General features: G+C 37.9%; 1 long non-coding RNA gene across 2 annotated transcripts; it reads left to right on the forward strand.

Moving 5' to 3' along the window:
- The first annotated feature begins 840 nt into the window (after positions 1-840).
- LOC110385727 (uncharacterized) lies at positions 841-5,064 on the forward strand. 2 transcript variants are annotated; one of them, XR_005246607.2, is made up of 3 exons: positions 1,008-1,324; positions 1,943-2,229; positions 4,327-5,064. It is a non-coding gene; the product is annotated as an uncharacterized LOC110385727 (long non-coding RNA). The 2 variants fall into 2 exon arrangements; XR_009972903.1 differs by lacking the exon at positions 1,943-2,229 and having other exon boundaries at positions 841-1,324.
- The last annotated feature ends 9,384 nt before the right edge of the window (positions 5,065-14,448 follow it).

The following is a 14,448-nucleotide window of genomic DNA, read 5'->3' on the forward strand; positions in this document are numbered from 1 at the left end:
ACGGTTAGTGGGGCCAATGTATCGATTGTCTGAAAATAACGGTATGTATTTTAATCAGCCTCGAGTGGCAATTCTGGCCTCGGCATGGTTGGTGGACGAGCGCCCGGGGCTTAGTCTGAGAAGGTATTGCATTACTACGCTAGTCGTCTTACCTATTAGGCTACGCATGCCCTGAAATCTTAGGAAAATTAAAACATTCTCAAAGTTTCTTGATTCGCATCACTATTCAGCGGAGCAAAGTTCATCTCACACTCCCAAAATCAATTAGAACGTTATTACATTGAGATTAGGTTTAAATTTATATTATGGATAGTAAATAGCTTATTTGCTAAGATATTGTTAATTAAAATTAAACTACATATATCTATAATAAATAAACATAATAGGTAAGTGATATCTGAATTTTGTGTGTAAAGTGTTATACAAATTCAATAGTGATACACATTGTGCGGAAAAGAGGCAAAGACACCCCTCTGATCCTGCACTAATAAATTTAAAAAGCTCATATCTCTGAAATCAAAAGTAGAAAATTCCCATCAAAAATGTTGTCCGTGTCCAGTTTAGTTTATTAAAATAGAATAATTTCGCCGCTCAACGGTAAGTACTATTGTAATTAATACATTGTACATTCAATAATTAAATATCGTAATTAATTAATATGATAATTAACACCGGTGGCTTGTGTCGTAGACAATGCCACCAGCGGCAATCTATTTTTAGGTATATAGTATTTTCAACAAACAAAAAAAAGTTTTTTTTAATCCTTTGTTTTTAAATATTTTATATTAATAAGGTTTTTATAAATATATTGACAATACAATCATCATTGCTGATTTTTTTTTGTTGTTGCTATTCCATTAGTTGTCAATACAGCGCTTTAACAAAAAAAAAATTAAATCGTGTAGATTAAAATTGAATTCAATATCATAGTTGTGATGAATTTATGCATTGCCGACCAAGCAAGGGTACGGAAAAAAGTTAAGTTTTCACTTTGTTATGCGCGTTGATCCTGCGCGCCACTACAACTAGAGACATTCCCGCCCAGGCCGACTGGCTCGCAGTCCTAGTCAACGCCGCAGCGTACGCTCTCGCGTGGCCTTATGTCCCCGATGTCAGAGTTCATGCGAACTTTTCCGTGTAGTATTTCCCGCCAATTTGTATTTCTTTCCACTGAAGTGAAATTCTTGGTGTTTTTTTTGTGCGATAATTATTTTTAGTGGTTGTGAATTTTTAAGTGAGAAGTTTGTATGTTTAGTGACGTGTACTGCTATCCGTAATAGTTTGAATGGAATTTTGATATTTGGCTTTAAACACAATAGTTTCGGTATGTATTTTAAGTCAAATTGAAAGTGTTAGTTGCTTTTCATTCATAATTTCATTCTCCAATAGCCATAACAGCAAATTAAATTAAATTGTAAATTTATTGTTTTTATTTTTTTCGTAAAATAAATAAGATAGGTAATCAAATAAGTAATCAAGTATGATTACTTATTTGATACACAATAACAGTAATGTTTACCATCCATCATTTTCTGCATAGAATGTATTTGTTAATTAGCTATAAATCATTATTATACTATTAATTCCTTGGAGCATTTGCAGCAGAGGCAGCGCATAGGCCTTGACACAAATAAAAATTTAAAAGGTTCAAACGTATAGATTATAACTAAATATACTCCTCGAATTGAGAATCCCCTCCTACTTTTATCTGAAGTCAGATAAATTGGACAGTCAGGGTACAATAGCTTAAAACAGAAAATCTACCCTTTACCTACCTACTCTATTCTTAGATTGATGTAGTATTAAGAATTTCGCGCTATCTTTTAATAAAAACGATATAGAGTTTGATTTGTTTAATAAAAACAGTTGACATAAAAAGTAAAGGTTCTGTGTAACCTCAAAATTATATTGTATATAAAACGTATTTATTGTACTATTAAAGGATTCAGTGAAGATTCGAGCTTGGAATGCCGTGAAAGAAATCGTACGATACTAGCGGACTTCAAAGCAGTACGGGTGCAAATCTGACGAAATCGCGTATACAAGCAAAAGCTAGACCTTCAGGATTAAGCAGAATTCCGATTATTGTCATAAAAATCATAAATGAAGACTAATTTACGAACGCGCAAAAGAAGATTTTCTTTATAAGCGTCAAAAATAAATAAAAAGGTCGAGAGATTTCGGGCTTTGTTAAGACAAGACGTGGGGAAAATACTGCGAAATCTTTTTGTGAGACTGATATATTTTTAACGCTTAAGAAAGTTATAACCAGCCTCGAATCGTTTTCGCCAACGACTCGGATGGTCAGACGTCCTTTGACTAGCCGCGCGTCTAGTTGCAGGATACTCGAGCGAGAAAGCAAGGAATTGCTTATTGGGTCCCTTAAGTGGAGTCCCACATAGCCCTTGGCGCAGTGATACCATGTGAGATTTACCGCAAGCTCAGAAAAATATTTATGCGATTTATCTAAACGCTCGATTGTCTAGGATTGTCCTCCAGTTATTATCACGACTTGCTAACTCGCGGTGACGCAACGTGACGTCAACAATGTTTTGCTATATTATCGGGTGTGGTACATACTACAAAACAAAACTAAAAAAACAACTACAATTTCTCGTCGTCGAGTGCAATTTTTTTCAATTAAGTTTTTTGTCACAGCTATTTTGAATGACATCACACGTTGTACAAGATATTATAATTGACACGAAGAGAACTGATAACTACAATAGTTAAATGAAAATTCACTCTCGTGTAAATTCATTGTCACAGCAAAAACCAATCGCGGCTCAATTGATGATCGCGATAAAGTTGCAAACAACGAAATAATGGTATAGTCGCGGAATTAACGTTCCTATTGTGTTAGTACAATAATCCGCTATCTAGGCCAGCCTCAGTGCTGCAGACGAGCCTTTTGTCTTTCATGTTCGCCGTTAATAATGGCGGGCACCGAAACAGCCGCGCACAATACAGCGAAATGTGCGCGTTTTCATTTGCAAGACAAAACGCGCTTTGTTGTTGCGTCCGCTCAATACTAAATTTATAGCCGTTGGACCGAGAGCCGTATTGACGGTCGGCTAACGTACGGCACGCTGTAAATGCATTTCGATCGTCCCGACGATAAAATAATTACGTGCTAATGATCGTAGCTGATCAAGCCCGATTGAGTTAGGTAAACGCAAGTAATTAACTTTATGGGCATCTTCTTTCTTTCCTATTACCCTCTGCTGGGGTGTAGGGCTCGAATCAAAGCCTTCCATTTACATCGGTCTTGGGCAGTTTGTCTTAGCTCCTCCCACGTCATGCCCAAGACGCCTAGCTCCTGTCCCACCGAGCGACACCAAGTTGTTCTGGGACGGCCTTTCTTCCTTTTGCCAGACACTTTCCAAGTCAATGCTCTCTCCGAAAGGTGGGTGTTGGGCTTTCTCAATATGTGACCAGCCCAATGCCACTTCCGCGTAAGGATCTCGTTCTCCATTGGTGTCTGCTTTATAGGCATAGTTAAAACTTTTTGTTAAGGTTTAATATTTTCATTTTATAATTACAATTTTGCAGTTTTCATGGGCATGGCCCATGTTCGTGCCCACGACAAGTGTAAAAGTCGTTGTAATTGTTTCTACGACTCGGGAAAAGCCATTACTCCCAAAAAAAGGCCCAGAAAAACTGAACAAACTCGATTTCCTATAATTTGTTTAAATCAGATAATGAAACCTCCAATTTATGTGAGATTATTTGATTTCAATAAACAAAATTAAATAAGTAAAAATAAACACACCGCTAGTTCACGCAACTCTAAAGCCTCTGCACAAGAGGTGACGTCTTGTACACGTCATTAATTTTCGACAGTATTCGAAAACACACTAAACACGGATTATTTTGTAAGGCGTGACGTCATTTAACACAGCTCGGGCTCCTGTTACTCGTCTTGGATAATGTTGTAAAGTTTCTTAAAAATTATGTTACGCAGCTCCTAGATTGTCATTTCAAAAAAAAATTGCTTATCTAAAGGAAAATAAGCAAAGGATACAACTAAACTTTTGACTAGGATGTCGGGATGGTGGACTCGGACTTTCTTTGGTATTTTAGTTTTATTCATGTTAATGTTTGCTGGAAAACTAATTAGTGTAATTAAACGATTTTTATTAAACATTCCAAAAATTCTTTCTTCTTTGCGGCATTGAACATACTTTTTAAGAAGATTTAAATATTTTTTGTATATAAAGTAAATTTCCTGTTTCAAGCCAATTCCTATAACCTATTAATTGGTTGAATTTGAAAGGTCATCTTGTGTATGTAAAAGTATATAGAAAGATTATATATTATTTTTAGGAATCAAAGAAGACACAGAAGATACGAGAAGCCTTTGTAACCGTATAAAATCCTCTGATCCCCACACATAAAGTTACACTTGAGCCCAAAGAGGTCGCGCCACAAAAGCGTCGTAATTGGCCCGTTCTTTTTCTACTTCCCCGAAGCATTCAGAACCAATGAAACGTGTGCATTTAAATGACGTTCCACCGCTTTGTGGGGTCACACTAAAGTTGTTCATGAAACCACCAGCCGGTACCAAAGCGTCACTTTTGTTTAGCACGAGGGCTACTAAAAGAACCTGCTCTCTGCTTGTTAAGAAGTCATTAGTCATGCTTATTTGAACGAAATAGCATTATTAAAGTGTTGGCCGTTTCAATGAAGGCGAAAGGTCAACGTCATGTTTAAGCTTAGGCAAGTACTTTTCTTTTGGTTCGTGGAAAAAATCATGAAAGTGATTTGTAGATAATATGCATGCAACTAGTGTGACATTAAATTTATTCTGTAGTTGGATTTATAAAAAAATCATTATTAAAGCAATACGAAACTAATAATAATAATAAATATAAATAAATAATAAATTGTTATCTTAACCCAGTTGTTTAAATATAATACTAATGTATTTTTTTATATATGAAGTACAAAAAACACTTTAATCTTTGCATTTATTTAATGTACCTAATTGAGACTTAAACGTCACATCGGTAATGTGTCCGACTTTATCCATTTAAAAGAATAAAACGTAAAATATATACGAGAGCAATTCTTTTTATTTTCGTGAAATCTTGCCCGCCTTATCTTAAAGAAAATACTGAATGAACTTACACTCTTGTACAAATAGTTCAAATTCTTATAAAACGCAAAAAAACTTAAAATATAAACTTTTATAAATTCTTATTTTGCATATTATTTGTTAGTTTAAAATTAGAAACATCGAAAACAAAACAAAAACGACAAAAATTAAGTAAATTAGGAAAAAAAGAAGAGAAAAACATTTGTGTACTCATCATTTCTTTGATTCTTTATAAAGGCTTAGGTTCCCCTTAGCCTTCTGGCTAAGACGTGGGCGATTAATAAGTAATTAGTGTTGTCTCCCTCTAGCTCTTCGGATTAGTTCCAGTCTTTTTGACATGTCCGTCGCTAATCAATCTATCAAATTCTTGAGAGATTGTGTTCCATTATTACTGTATTTCTAGTTTCTAAGCTGTCCAGATGGAAAGAAATGTAAAACGTAATGTTACACATTAATAGATGACAATCAAATATCACGATGGCCCTTCTATAAAAAATTGCCTATGTTCCTCGAGTTTGAGGTTTTTTTTTCTGCCTAAGCTTGCTATGTTGGAGAGGCTATGTCAGCGGAACCGAGCGAGTAGGTGAGGTCACGGGGCTTAAACCGGGAATGTTACTAATACTGGCCCCAACAAGAGCAGTGCTTCGCAGAAGCTACCACCTAATCGGAAACGCAACCCACTGAGAAGATCCGGTGAGAAATTCAGTTGGCTGTGTCTATGGGTTAATTTACTCGTCGAGCCCTTCGTCCCAAGCGATGGGTTCAGCGAGGACGGTGACTAGTACTTGAGGTACATACCTAAACAGTATTCAAAGTGATGGAAAAGGATGGAAATAGCAAAATGAAAATATTTAATGCGAGATTAAACTGTAAAAAATGCTTTAATTGTGTTTACGAGTCGCGAAAACCGCTTAAAAGGAATATGTTTTATATCAGTAAATCATATAACAAAGGCACCAAACATTATTGTATTTTAAAAATAACCATCTTGCTTCAATCGAGAACACGCACCACAAAACACACATAACTACACATAACTCCTTTCTCCTATTGAATTGACTCCCCCTCGCTCGCACCCATTCATTCTTTACAGCTATAGGTGCTGAGGCTTTTTGTAACAATACCGTCAACAAGAATAGACTGACGAAATATTTTAAATCCGGTATCATCTTAAATGTACGTGAAACCAACAAGAATTTGACTAGCGCAATTATTGTAAAACAACAAACTTTTATTTGCTTTAGTTAAAAACTTTTCTTCTTAATTATACTATATTAATTATACCTAATTATTGTACTTCGTTTTTTTTATTTATTAGTTAAGATGAAGTCTCGTCTCGCCATTTTCACCATTGTACCATGATGCAATGGCCGTCTCTATTTTCATACTAGATATCGTCATATCGGATTCACCTCAAAAATAGCCAGGATGGCGATGCTCATCCTTGTGGGCTTGCCACATCAAGTGATATGCATGTACAAGTATGATAGTGGCAATAGGCCACTATCTTTAAATAGATATCCCGAATATTCTGATTAATATACGGCTTAATAAATTAATAAACAACTGTCCTTAGAATTTTTTGATCTTATTCATTTATGCAAAGATACTTGGTTTTTAATAAAACTTGAAAAGGCCTTGGTTAATGATAAGTTAAGACAGAGAAGTTGCTACCATGAAAACAGGACCACAGAAAAGTTCACAGAGCAAATTTCATATTTATTGACTCAAGTGTTTTACGAAATTTTCGGATGAGTGCTTCAATTTTATCGTGAGCCGTTTCTATAATATACATAAAAGTCGAGTATTAAAGTAAACAATGGTTAGGTTCCAACACAGGGAGGAGGGGGAGGCGGTGATCGGTATTTGGTGCTCGCATTGTCGTTGAATAACTTTTGTCCCTATTGTGTTGTTGAAAGTAGAGCCACAAAGACTCCACTGCTTGGAACATAAACCGAAATTCATCAGAGCGTCGATTGTTCGCTACTTAATGGTGTTTGCAGCTGGATTTTATGTGTTCTTCTTTTGTAATTCTACACAAAAACGTTTGGACTACAGGAAAATTAATTGGGATTTTTGGTAATTTGACTCATAATACAGAACAGTGCCAGGTTCATGGTCGCTAATACCGAGTTCACTCCGTAGCTGAATCGTAGGCTGGCCTGGTGTTACCAGCCCTTGACCGCTTCGACGTAGATGTCAACGCTCACCACGAGAAATGATGTTGATGCCTCAAATATAAATCAAAAATAAAATTACATATCTTAAAAATAGTACGCTTGACTACTTTGTACTAGGTACAGACAGAACTAGCTTTCTCCTGTATATTAACGGCAATGTTGATTGAATATTTGAAGTTATTAATTAGTTTTCAGACATTTAAGGTCAGATCTAAGTCTACTTTTAAATTGGTTACATAGAGACCCACCAACAAGACCAGAAACCGAGAGACTACTATGCAACAACCAAATACTTCAGACACCTGGGCTCTACCTTGGTTATATATATGACGGAGGAGAAACGCTGAAGGAATGTTTTTAAAAAGTGTGACGTCAGCATTGTTGACGTCACGGTCATTAAGTTCTCGATGATGACTCATGTTTGGGATTCCAAAACAAAACTTCACGAGAACTGCGTATATTGCACGAGAAGCATAACAACGTTCCAGAGAGCTCCGTACTGTACGACGGCTCGGACACGAATGACTAATCGCTAGACAGCACGGCCGTATTTATAGGACTTCGTACACGTCAGCGTGTTTACAAGTATTAAACACGTGAGCGTGTTTACAAGATTTTAAAGTATTGAAATTACAATAAAAGGGACTGTTTAACATCAATTTCTTATCACAGAGTAATTAGTTGATGATCAGTAGGTAAATAGTCATATTTGCGCCGACACGGCCATACTGACAGGCGGTGCGTGCTCTGCACCGGGCTCGTTGATTCTCGTAGGTTTTTCTTTGATTCTCATTGACCTGTAGGAATAAAAAGTTTCTCTGAGTAGCGCATCTGTTATACTTGCGTTACTTGTAACTATGAAGGTTTGAGACTTATTAATGCGATTTGATTGTAGGGTTCTCGGAGGGTATCGTAGGGTTCTCGGAGGGTATCGTAGGGTTCTCGGAGGGTATCGTAGGGTTCTCGGAGGGTATCGTAGAGTTCTCGGCGGTTCTCGTAGAGTTCTCGGCGGTTCTCGTAGAGTTCTCGGCGGTTCTCGTAGAGTTCTCGGCGGTTCTCGTAGATTTATTTAAGGTGTTCGGATAAGGATGTTGTGTAGTGTGATGTTGTGGCGTACACTGTGGTACTTATGTAGCGGGCGTACACTGTGGTACTTATGTAGCGGGCGTACACTGTGGTACTTATGTAGCGGGCGTACACTGTGGTACTTATGTAGCGGGCGTACACTGTGGTACTTATGTAGCGGGCGTACACTGTGGTACTTATGTAGTGGGCGTACACTGTGGTACTTATGTAGTGGGCGTACACTGTGGTACTTATGTAGTGGGCGTACACTGTGGTACTTATGTAGTGGGCGTACACTGTGGTACTTATGTAGTGGGCGTACACTGTGGTACTTATGTAGTGGGCGTAATTTTGGTAATTAAAAATAAAAACTTATCTTTGAGTGTTGATTTTGTTGCTCGACCATGCTGATTTGTGGAGTAGATGTATAGGCTCATCGGCTGTTGCTGGAGGGTAGTCTTCTTCCGCCGATATGGTTAAATGGTCTCCAGGTTGTTGCTGAGCGGAGGCGGCATGTGATCCCACTTCTGATGACGGAGGAGAAACGCTGAAGGAATGTTTTTAAAAAGTGTGACGTCAGCATTGTTGACGTCACGGTCATTAAGTTCTCGATGATGACTCATGTTTGGGATTCCAAAACAAAACTTCACGAGAACTGCGTATATTGCACGAGAAGCATAACAACGTTCCAGAGAGCTCCGTACTGTACGACGGCTCGGACACGAATGACTAATCGCTAGACAGCACGGCCGTATTTATAGGACTTCGTACACGTCAGCGTGTTTACAAGTATTAAACACGTGAGCGTGTTTACAAGATTTTAAAGTATTGAAATTACAATAAAAGGGACTGTTTAACATCAATTTCTTATCACAGAGTAATTAGTTGATGATCAGTAGGTAAATAGTCATATTTGCGCCGACATATACAATACATCTTCAAAACTACTCTGTATTAATATGGTAATCTCTTCACTACATACGTCATAGTAGGAGTCGGACTTTTTGGCGGGAACGCGAGGAGTGAAGTTGTGTGATTTGTTTTATTTTGTCTATTTACTGTTTCTTCAGGTTTAAATGTGTAATAATGGTGGTTTATAAACTGTTTAATATCTGTGAAAGTGCACAAATGTGGGAAAATGAAACAAAGCTGCTGGACGTAACTTCTCGGGTTCCTCCAAAAAGTCCACTGAAAAAATCTCAGTAAATGACCACCATTTTACTGCGATTATATTTCATCCCATATCATTTCATTTCATTAAATTTCATCCCAGTTGATTAATGTCTCATTAATCATCTTCATTTCATTTCACTCCATATTATCATTTTTCATAAAATTAAGAATATAAAGTAAAATAAGACATGACTTAAAGGTCTTAGTAACCAGGTCATAAAACCTCTTAAAAAAAAATATTGTAGGAGTCAATTTATTACATATAAGTTTTCATTAATATCTAATTTACGAGCAACGCCTACCGATATTTTATATTTTAAACCTTTTTTTTAATTACTTAACTTAAGCTTAATTCAAATCTGTTCAGGGTTCAAGTATTTACCTACTTGCGCGTGTATACAATACGTCCGGCTAACAGTGATTACGCGACTACTTTTTTATTGCAATAAAATTCACTTATTCTTTGTTATACAGAGAATATTACAACAAAAAAGCATAATTAGGCTTAATTTAGGCATAAGTTTTCTTTTAGCGGGCCAAAATTGGGGGATCGTAGGCAACTGATGGTGGAAAAGTGTACAACGATTTTAGTGAAATTGTGAAGCGAATTCGTGAAAACTTGCATTCGATACGAAGAATGGTAAACAAATCGTTTTAATCTTTTCATCCTGACGTATTGTAAGCCAGATATACTGGATACTGGCAAATTTCTAGTTAATTATAATCTATTGTGAGATAATCGAAACCCCATCGAAATGTTTGTACTCGTAGTATTGCTAAGGTATGAAAAGGTAGGATGCATTTTCTAAGCTAAGCAAATTGTAAAGGCCTCGTTTTAAATTTAACTCTAGTACAAGATAACCCATTTTCTTTCCTTTGAAAGTCGCCCTCGTTCGTGGACGCTATCTTTAAAATAGGGTTGCTACTTTAGAATCCAAAACCGAACTTCAGGGATGTAGACAACTTAAATTCATGTTATGTTGTCTATGTACTCCAGCAACCACTTAATACCAAATAGGCCGTGCTCTCTATACAAAAAATTAAGGGCGAGCGTGTGATGAGACATTTCTAGCTTTATTTTTTATGTGTTCGTGTATCTTTCAATTGTGTGCGTTAAAACTTTGTACGTCTACTTTTGGAAAGTCATCTAAGGTTTCTGACATAGTACATACGCTTTTTTTTTTTCGGCCTGGCGGCCGTACTCCTACCTGGTCTCCGCGACTACGGGGCGCGCGGGGTACGTGGGACTTGACGATCTGCAAGGTGTTGAGAGCAGACCGCAGACCCAAGGAATTTTAGGGCCCTACCGCACTAAACGACTCCCCTGCACTCTTACACTTGACGTCCGATCTCCGTACAGGGTCAGAACCCGGTCAGAGTAGGGGGTTCCCCCGGTCAACACTACAACCAGACACGCGGCGCCACCCCGAGGACGTCCGACCGACGGGTCGTCGAGGCGATAGGCGATGACCAACGACGCCGGGCTCCGCGGTACGGCGGCCCTACCAGGCCGCCCGGGCGATGCCGCTGGTGTTTAGATGGGCCATAGTACATACCTTGAGTTAAGGTCAAAGTAACGCGCGGGTGTTTATAATAAAATGAGTGCACATTCAATTGACAAATATACAAATTAAATCAACATAATAAAACCATTAATTCAGTGTAAGTAACGAAGAAGACGAGAAGAGATGCATAATATTATAGTATTTTTTGTCTTTGTCACAACTACATTGCTGCCTACAGCTTATAACTAGTACAGTTAAATACATGATATGGATACACTTGGTTCCACAAAATCTGTTAAGTAAAATCCATCTTTTGAAGTCTACGCGGGGCGCCACCATGCCTAATCTACATCGCGTGCCATTCACAACTATTGTCACATCGGCGCGCTATTGTTTGGTGGAATCGATAAAAAGATACGTTTTGGATCTTTTCCAACCTTAATTTTTTAAGTTTTCTAATAAAAACGCATACAATTCGAAAAATTAATAAAGGTTGTTTGGTTGCTGTACTATTCTTGGAACAGCGACTCGATCCTTTTTTCTTGAAACGCAGACCTCTAAAATAAACGGTCTTCTCTAAAAATAAGTTAAGTCTATCTTCAAACAAGGTTAAATATATTTCAAAATAGCAATAGGCAGGGAACAACAATGTTTGTGTGTCTGGTCTGGTCTATCTATATATTCCGTCCAGTGTCCATAGGATCCATTCATGTTAGTTAAACATTGCCCGAATTATTACGAATATCATTTACGTAAGTTTCGTGTGCTGACTAATTTCACAAATTCACATGTCTGTCTGAAGATGAAAATGTTGGGAACAGCTATCGTAACATCGTAGAATTGTCATTGCATCTTATTGCTCTAATTATTACATGGACATTGTACGGGATATCATATTTGTCGACAATAGCGTCCTTTATGCAGCAAACAATCGTGTTGCTGATGAATTTCGGTCTATGTCTGAGTCGCGTCTTTGTGTCGGCTCCCTCCTCAGTGGACAACACAATGGGACAAAAGTTGTTCAATAGACGCGCAACCACCTAATGCCGAGGCCCACCCTCCATTGTTTCGGCAATGTTCGACTTTTATGGATATTTTCAATGAATCCTGTGAATGAAGACATCAAGTGCGTTTAAAATTTGATTTTTGTCTTTTAAAGTTTTCTTTCTATCAAAGAAACTTTTAGCATGATTAATATAATTGTTTTTATTTTTTGAAATTAAAAATATAAAATGTAAGAATGTCATAAGAGATGTTGTGTTTGACTATCGTAGATACTACATTATAGTTTTTGTGAGACCACAAGTATAGAGCTACCACCTTCTTTCTTATTTATGTCGCGAAGTAGTCGTGCCCTCTGGTTTGATGGTAGGACAACCGATCATATATTTACCAGATAGATCGAGTACCGTAATAAAAAAAGAGTTTTTTGTTGAAAACAGTATCTACAACAGGAATTGAATGATACAGTTAATCACAAATAGACTGCCGAAACGAACACAAGATAGAGATGTTCGATTCGATCCGATACTTATGTGGATCGATACAAAGGAATTCCCGACTAGGCGCGTCGACACATCCGCCTCCGCCATTCGCCCAATCACGATGTTCGACCAGCCCATACCGTGGGCCCCGAAGGTCAAATATATAGGCGTCACCCTCGACAGAAGGATGACATTCCGCCCCCATATTAAGACGGTACGCGACCGTGCCGCCTTCATTCTAGGACGTCTCTACCCGATGATATGCAGGCGAAGTAAAATGTCCCTTAGAAATAAGGTGACACTCTACAAAACTTGCATACGCCCCGTCATGACCTATGCAAGTGTAGAGTTCGCTCACGCGGCCCGCACTCACTTAAAATCATTCAATCCCGTTTTTGCAGGATAGTCGTTGGAGCCCCGTGGTTCGTCAGGAACGTCGACCTCCATGACGACCTGGACTTAGAGTCCATCAGTAAGTATTTACAGTCGGCGTCGATGCGCCACTTCGACAAAGCGGCACGACACGAGAACCCTCTCATCGTGGCCGCCGGTAACTACATTCCCGATCCTGCGGAAAGAATGGAAAGCAGTCGACGTCGCCCAAAACACGTCATCTCGGATCCTCCCGATCCACTATCGGTGCTTCTGGGTACTTCAACCACCGGTCACCGTCCTCGTCGAATCCGTCGCTTGCGTCGAAGGGCTCGACAAGTAAATTAACTCTCAGACACAGCCCACTGAGTTTTTCGCCGGATCTTCTCAGTTGGTTGCGTTTCCGATCCGGTGGTAGATTCTGCGAAGCACGGCTCTTGCTAGGGTTCGTGTTAGCATCGTCGTCAGGTTTGAGCCCCGTAAGCTCACCTAGTAGTTACGGTTACGCTGGAATAGCCTCTCTATGCTAACAGGTTAGGTAGGGGAAAAAAAAAGCAAAGGAATACGATCCACCCGATTTTTGTATCGATACATTGGCTTTCGATCCGTTAGTGAATCGATAAATGTACAATAGGGAAAATGGAGAGAGAGAGAGGGAGAGCAATGTCGAAAAATTTGACCAATTTGCATTAAATTCTAAAAAAGATAAAAACTTTTATCATACCATTTATTCTTGATAGATAATTTCATTTTTGTTTATTACGCTTTGCTCTCATGAACCCCCAACATTTTATACTATTTGTGATGTGTATGTCTCCACCAAGAAATTCTACCTATCAAATCAATAGGATCGATAGTGTATTACAATCCACTGTGAGCCCCAATATCGATACAATGCCACCTGGAACCTTAACACGAGCGTTTAAGTTTAATATAAGCAAAGAAATGGCACGAATAAAGGGTGCCGTGGAATTCACCATTAGACTGAAGAAAAGTGACAACACTAACAACATCTACCATTGAAAGTAAAAGCTTTTGTGGATATTTTAATCTTTAACATGTAATTTTTATTAGCGTTATACACAACAAACATTAGAAAACGTGTCTGTGTATTCGGAAAAATAGTATATGTTTTCAGAAATCGTGAACACTCGTGAACTTCACGTTACGTACGAAGTTTTCCTAATGTGCTTAGGGAAAGTCATTCTTGTCGAACATCCAACGCAAGCGCGATTCACATATTCGACTAATGCCATCTATTGACATCATACGCTAACATTAATTTCAAATTGATTTAGTATAAAAAAAATATTTGTAATTATTTTCCTAAGTTAGCTAAGCCTGTTTATCCGATACTAACTTAATTTGAATCCAGCATGACAATCGATATTATAAGATAAATATTGTTCAGAGTAGTAAAAATTAACCCTCGAGTTCACATTTTTGTAATTTACAAATATTATAGTATGCTTTGTTAAAAGGAATTAATTAAGAAAGAAAAACAAAGCCTATTACAATGGAAGCATAATACACAGAAAAAACTTGAGCGGAACATAGACACCGGTCATAAG

The sequence above is a fragment of the Bombyx mori genome, chromosome 4 (genome assembly GCF_030269925.1).
Source record: "Bombyx mori chromosome 4, ASM3026992v2".
Classification (NCBI taxonomy): domain Eukaryota; kingdom Metazoa; phylum Arthropoda; class Insecta; order Lepidoptera; family Bombycidae; genus Bombyx; species Bombyx mori.